A 7,920-nucleotide genomic window follows, 5' to 3' on the forward strand; every position below is an offset into this window, starting at 1 on the left:
TCGAAATTATGTACAAGAGAAAAAAGTTTTAGAAATTGATTTCCAATAAGTTTGGTTGTATATCTTTTGTGGGAGTGCAAAATCACGGTTTCGGTTCCATATAAGCCCCCAGTCAATTCAGGGATTTAGAAACAATAATAGCCCTAAAACCTACTCAAGGACAGATGAATTCTAAACATGAAGTTTGGTAGAAATATATCCCGTAGTTTTCAAGTTTTAAGAACTCAAACGAACAAACATACAGACACCAAAGCTAAAAAATATTCAGATGATCATCACTACACCTGAAACGGATAACTGAACGAAAATTTAACCATAATAGTCAATGTGCAGACACACGGTCATTACGATTTTATTTACGTAGATTTTTTATTCATTGTACAAAGTTCGAGATATTTATAATATTTAAGTTTTATCAAGATGTTATACGTAATACATATTTGGTTTCAAGTGTCTATTTACATTATTCATATACACGTACAAGGTTTTCCATAAGAATTGTACTTGTGGATCATATTGTCCAATCCAATTCTTTTTATTTATGTGTGAGGTGAGAGGATAAAAGGGTCACCTTAGGGTGGGGGGAAGGAACCGGTAAAGATATAGAGGAGTTTGGATAAAGTGTGGGGAAGGGGGCAATTGTACATACCTAGTCTTTTCTTAAATACTTTCAAAGAAGTTGGAAATTTATTGAACGTTTCTCTTGGTAAATTATTCCAGGCCCCGTCCGACTCGTTGGCTGAACGGTCAGCGTACTGGCCTTTGGTTCAGAGGATCCCGGGTTCGATTCCCGGCCGGGTCGGGAATTTTAACCTTAATTGGTTAATTCCAATGGCTCGGGGGCTGGGTGTGTGTGTGGCGTATTCAACATTATAAATCATCCTAGGTAGGGCCCCCATCTTCACCACCACTCAAGCTTATTCTCTACTAATGACATTGCACTCCATCTCTCCACTGACAGCTCGGAACATATCATTTAGTCGAGCAGCTCGTCTCCTTACTCTCAAGTCTTCCTAACACAAAGTTTGCAACATTTTCGTAACACCACACTTTTGTCGTAAATCACCAAGAACAATTCGTACTGCTTTCCTTTGAATAGTCCTGGTGAGGGTCTCTAACTCTAACTGCGGTCTTACCAGTGACTTATACGCCTTCTGGGTGGACTCATGATATCTTATTCATAAGTTAGAAGTACCAGACATGAATGTAGCGAGAATGATTGCTGGCACAAAGAGGTGGAAACAATGGCAGGAGGGTAGGCGGAATGAGGAATGAACTCGATCGATGGAGGTGTACGGATAAATCGGTTTCTGTTCTGAGGCGAGTGAAGAGGACGGGTATGAGAAGTAGAGGCAGCCCAAGACGACGATGGTTCGACTAACTCTCTAATGATTTAAAGATAAGACGTATGGAATTTTGCGAGGCGACAAAGCTAGTTACAAATAGAGGATTATGGAGGCGTTTAGTCAATACGCGGAGGCTTACTGATTAAATGCTAAAAGGCATCAGTCTATAATGAAGATTTTGTATGCATGTACAATTTTAGTTACAGAGCGCTACCGTATTCGAGAATCTTTCATAGTCAGCTCACGGCTCCAAAGACCACCCAGTATAAGAATGTCAGGAACTTGATGTCTACCGCCACAATTTTATCGCATATATGTTCACATCCGAACATCGTCAACAATACATTTGGCAACAGGACGTGACTGTTACTGTGATGAAGCTGGCAGCAGACATATTGGTAGACTGGCGCCCAAAGAGTTTAAAAACAGTCTGTTTCCGTGAGAAAAGTTTTCTTCCCTGCATAAGTTAGGAATGTCTGTGTGTTTGATTTGCTTCCTGTTTATAGCATTACTTAGTTCTTCATTAAATAGCCTGAGCTCTTGATTATTTCGAGATAACTTGTGGAGTTCTCGTTACATTCCTACACACAAGTATTTTTTTTTTTCTTTTTCTGAGCGCAGATAAGGACTGGAAACCAGACCTCTGTTGTTTTTTTCCTCAGAAACAACATTTTTGACTTAATGCATTTTGCTTGTCAGCTCACGGCACGTCCAAATTACGTCAAATGAAAGTATAATCGGAGAAGCTAGGTGTGGTTCGACGTTATCACATTACGTTGCATGTCACGGAGATACCAAACGAATTTTCTTTTCTTTGTTTATTTCGTTATTGATCAATCTTTCGTACACATTATGATACCAGTTTTAGTGACGCCAATCACTAGCTTGTTAAACTGTGACGTAAGGACGTGTTTAACTACGGAAACGTACGCACGTGTTCTTGTACTTATGTCTTAATTAAGTCCGCATTACGTAACACCGTATTACGTATTCTGAATGAATGAATACACTTCTCTTCTAGTCACGGATGACCACCAAATGGGGAGAGCGTATTCGTTTATTGTAATCTAAAACATTACATGTAGTTAAATTTGAATGTACTCCAAACCAACAAACCAATAAACGAAAGCAAGATACAAGAAATTCAAAGATATTCAAATTCGTTAACAGTTAGATAATGTTAGTATATATTGCATACCACATACATATTATACATCCTTATAAAAACAGCGAACAGACCCCTTCCCTCCCACCCCACCAAGTCAGGGACAACCGCCCACCGGGGAGGGGGCTAAGGTCCGCCCGCCGCGACCATTGCACTCACATGCAAGCAGAATTATTAATTACGGTATTTCAAATATATTTTTTTACTCCACACGACCGATTGGAAACAAAGAACGGACATCCCCCTCCCCCAGTCACGGATGGCCACGTATTCACTGGGCGTAATTCAGTCCAGTGTATTAACTAAGTTAATATGGCTCAATTCAGGTATTCTCTTTATGATTCGTACGCACGTCTTGTATGGAAATTCTTTCAAGATACATTCTCTGATATTTAAGTTTCAAGTTGAAACTCGGTTCACAGCTTGGTAACTTATCTAAATTTCGTGATAAAAAACAGTAGTCACAGAAGAAACTGTAGATAACACTGGACTGCAAGTCCTACAACGCAGGCGAGAACTTGCGCAGAACTCTTCATCTCCCATGCTGGTAGAGACAAAGAATGAGAATTTAAAGAACCAATTAATTTGTTTGCAAAGTAAATGAAAAGTAATATCAAACGCCAAAAGTCCTTAAATAAAATAAAAATGATGGGAACCCACCTCTGTAGTGTAGTGGTTAGTGTGATAAGCTGCCAACACCCCTCCCCCTCACATCCCGGCTCTGTCACGAAATTTGAAAAGTGGTACGACGGCTGCAACCAGGTCCACTCAGCGTTGGGAGATCAACTTAGTAGAGGGTGGCTCGATTTCCACCTCAGCCATCCTCGAAGTCGTTTTCCATGGTTTCCCACTTCTCTTCCAGGCAAATCCCGGTTTGGTACCTAACTTAAGACCACCACTGCTTCCTTCCTTCCTTCTTCTTTGTATATCCCTCCCAATCTTCCCACCCCTCCACAAGGTCCCTGTTCAGCATAGCAGGCGAGGCCGCCTCGGTAAGGTACTGATTCTCCTTCCCAGTTTTGTCTTCCCGATCCAATGTCTCACGCTCCAGGACACTGCCCTTGAGGCGGTAGAGGTGGAGTCCCTCCCTGAGTCCGAGGGAAAACAAGCCCTGAAGGGTGAACGGATTAAGAAACAAACAAACAAATAAACAAACAAACAAACTTACAAGTGATTAGAAGTAAATTCCTTTTTGTTTAAAGTAACGATTACAAACAAAAATTACTAAGAATATAATCATTAGAAGTAATTCGAATATTTTTATTCTGTTACTTCCAAACGCTGGCGATATGTTTCAATGTACAGATGGAGTGGAATGAAAAATTGAAATGAAATGGCGTATGGCTGTCAGTGCCGGGAGTGTCCGAGGACATGTTGGGCTTGCCAGGTACAGGTCTTTTGATTTGACACCCGTAGGCGAGCTGCGCGTCGTGATGAGGATGATATGATGAAGACGACACATACACCCAGCCCCCGTGCCAGCGAAATTAACCCATGACGGTTAAAATTCCCGACCCTGCCGGGAATCGAACCCAGGACTCATGTGACCAAAGGCCAGCACGCTAACCATTTAGCCATGGAGCCGAACATGGAGTGGAATGACATTAGTAGACGAATAAGTTTGAGTGAAGGTTTATACGTAGGAAAGATAAAAGTAGAATTCACGAGGACAAATTGTGGTAAATACTCGTTTATAGGGAGATTGAGGATTTTTAGTTTTTTAACAAGTTACTTTCAACGCATCGGCACTGATAGGCCTTATGGCGACGATGGGATAGGAAAGGCCTAGGAGTGGGAAGGAAGCGGCCGTGGGCTTAATTAAGGTACAGCCCCACCATTTGCCTGGTGTGAAAGTGAAAAACCACGGAAAACCATCTTCAGGGCTGCCGACAGTCGGTTCGGAACACACTATCTCCCGAATGCAAGCTCACAGCCGCGCCCCTAACCGTACGGTCAACCCGCTCGGTGAGTTAGGTATTGGAATAATTTAAATAGAGAAATGTTTGATAATTGTCCAACTTCTTTGAAATCATTTAGGAAATAAAGAATCTGCCACCTCGGGAACAGCCCATCAGTGATTAGGTAGTGTATACGGCATCTTCAGCACGTCTCCTTTCCCATTCTTGGTTATGTTAAATATTTCCATGTCGCCGTTCACAATATCTAATCTAGCCTAGTTCTCCTGGTGGAGCCCAGGGCATCCAAGACAGCTCCCCATTCGAAACAGATAGGTATTTTACTCCCTGCTCTGTTTTCCCAAATCGAAATGTAATCAGCTCCTCTCTACCTGCACGCTTCCAATTGTTCCTACACTGGGTCTTTCTCACTTGCTCTCTCCCTTCGCGTTCCATTCAGCTGCTCCATCCCACTTCATTTTCCTTATTTTTACATCCGTGGATTTCTGGTTGCTTACCTTCCGCAGATTTCGTTCGTGGTCATTTCAGGCCATCTTATGTTGACAACTAGCAATAAAATTAGTTCCTTAACAGCTCACAGGGTAAAATGTTCTTTCGTTCGTAATCTGTTTACCCTCCAGGGTTTGTTTTTCCCTCGGACTCAGCGAGGGATCCCACCTCTACCGCCTCAAGGGCAGTGTCCTGGAGCTTCAGAATCTGGGTCGGGGTATACTACTGGGGAGGATGACCAGTACCTCGCCTAGGCTGCCTCACCTGCTATACTGAACAGGGGCCAAGTGGGGGATGGGAAGTTTGGAAGGGAGAGGGAAGGAAGCGGCCATGACCTTAAGTTAGGTACCATCCCGGCATTTGCCTGGAGGAGAAGTGGAAAACCACGGGAAACCACTTCCAGGATGGCTGAGGAGGGAATCGAACCCCCCTCTACTCAGTTGACCTCCCGAGGCTCAGTGGACCCCGTTCCAGCCCTCGTACCACTTTTCAAATTTCGTGGCAGAGCCGGCAGTCGAACCCGGGTCTCTGGGAGTGGCAGCTAATCACACTAACCACTACACCATAGAGGCGGACCAGGGTAAAATGTACGGGACGTAAATATTGGAAATTGTATTTCCTACCAATATCATTTCGATGGCTGAGAAAGAAAGGGTCACAACTCAAAAAAAGGGCATTTTTTGAAATTTTACCATAAATATATAGCTTATTTTAACCTCTACAACCTCCGAAAGTGTTACAAAAATTTGTAAAATGCTTTTCACTTTGCAAAAAGCTAATGTTCATGAATATGTCTTTCATCTTTGGCGACCAAGGCCGACTGTAACAACTAATGTGACGTCACTTCCATATCATTAGAAATCTGTACACTCATGCTCATTCCAGAATACTCCTAAATGGCACTTCTCCAAACCTATTCCAGTATGAAAGTCAGTGCGACAAGGATGTCCCGTTTCTATGATCCTCTTCGCCTTAAGTGTACAACCCTTCATTCGAGCTGTCCATCACCTCCTAAAGGATGTACCAAATCTGCACAAGATGTTTACCGGCCGAGCGTATGCTGACGACATAACACTTTTATTATGGAACCGACCCGAAGCGGATCAGCTGATTGGAATAATATCTGTGTACGAGAGAGCCACCAACGCGAAAGTGAATTATCAGAAATCTGTCTTGTTACCACTCGGTACCTGGCCAAAACACGTAACAATTGCTGAAATCCCGGTGAAAGAAGAAATGCAAATTCTCAGTTTGACATTTACAGGTAATTTTCAGGAGACAGTCGAAAAGAATTGAACTGCAATCATCAACACTGTCCGGAACACAATGATTATGCATCTCACCAGGAATCTTAATCTAATACAGCAAGTATGACACATTAATTCATTTCCTCTGTTTAAATTGTGGTACGCGGCTAAGGTCTTTCCCATTTCAGAGAAACATGCGCAAAGAGTGGAACTTCAGTTATGGCGAGGATACCTCTATCGCATATCACGAAATCAGCAGGAAGACCAGTTGACCAAGGAGGTCTAGGGCTCATCGCAGTCTCCGCTTCTGAGATCAATTATGGTTTTTTTTGCTATTTGTTTTACGTCGCACCGACACAGATACAGTAGATCTTATGGCGACGATATGATAGGAAAGGCCTGGGAATGGGAAGGAAGCGGCCGTGGCCTTAAGGTACAGCCCCAGCATTTGCCTGGTGTGAAAATGGGAAACCACGGAAAACCATCTTCAGGGCTGCCGACAGTGGGGTTCGAACCCACTATCTCCCGGATGCAAGCTCACAGCTGCGCGCTCCTAACCGCACGGCCAACTCGCCCAGTAAAGATCAATTCTAATATACAATGTTAAATAGAAGGAAGGATCCACCTTTTCAATACTCTTGTTTTTAAGTTGAACCAATTAGAAGTTACAACCTGTTCATTTGGGACTGGTTTCAACACATTTGAAGTGTCATCATCAGCCAATTAGCAAAGCAGAGCAAAAATTAAATCATAAAGTTATAATCATAATACAATGATCACAGTCCAAAAGAGTACGTAGAGTAATTAACACTATTTCGTGCCGAAGCAATTCCAGTTGATGTGAACATCAACTCTTTGCTCTGCTTTGCTAATTGGCTGATGTCACTTCAAATGTGTTGAAACCAGTCCCAAATGAACAGGTTGTAACTTTTATTTGGTAAACTTAATAACAGAGTATTGAAAAGGTGGATCCTTCCTTCTATTTAATATTGTACATTTCTCTACTTGATACGGAACAACCATGACATTTTTAACTTTACATCAATTCTAATGGCAAAGACTCAGAGATATAAATGATATGTACTTTTGGACATCATCTCAGACTTTAAGCTTCAAACAAGTACTGCATACTACTGAATCCTTCTATCTTCATGTGAATCAGCAGTGCATTCCACCCACGAAAATCATCTACAGTCGTATTTTAAACAGCCATCTCGTCACACCACAGATCATGGAAAAATTCCACAACAAAAATTGGAAAAAATTTCTGGAAGCAGTTCACCACTCAAGAGATCCCAACAGACTGGAAAAGTTCAGCATACACAGCCATCCAAGATGCCATACCAGCCGAGGAGAAAAAATTTCTCCACAACTTGGTCCAGTCACCCTTGTGTAAAAAAAAATGTGAGATTCAAACTATTGCACACACCTCCACAGACTACACCATGTGATGGTATGATAGACGTTTGGCAATGGACACTTAATATGGTGCAGCAGTTAACATCTTCCAGTAATCCTAACGATATGTAGCGCATCTTGTTAACTTTGCATATACCCAACGGGAACAAGCAATGGGCTTTCTTCATTATGCACAGACCAACGATAGATGGTCTGTACAATGTTTTCGGCAGTTTATCAAGACAGGGAGACAAAAACTGACAGTGTATAGTGGTTCTGGAGCGTAGGAGAAATTCAATGGACTTTATCTTCTTCACTTGTGATGATAGAGCTTGTGTAAATACTATTTTGTGTATGTA

Source organism: Anabrus simplex, chromosome 10 (genome assembly GCF_040414725.1).
Source record: "Anabrus simplex isolate iqAnaSimp1 chromosome 10, ASM4041472v1, whole genome shotgun sequence".
NCBI classification, from domain to species: Eukaryota; Metazoa; Arthropoda; class Insecta; order Orthoptera; family Tettigoniidae; genus Anabrus; species Anabrus simplex.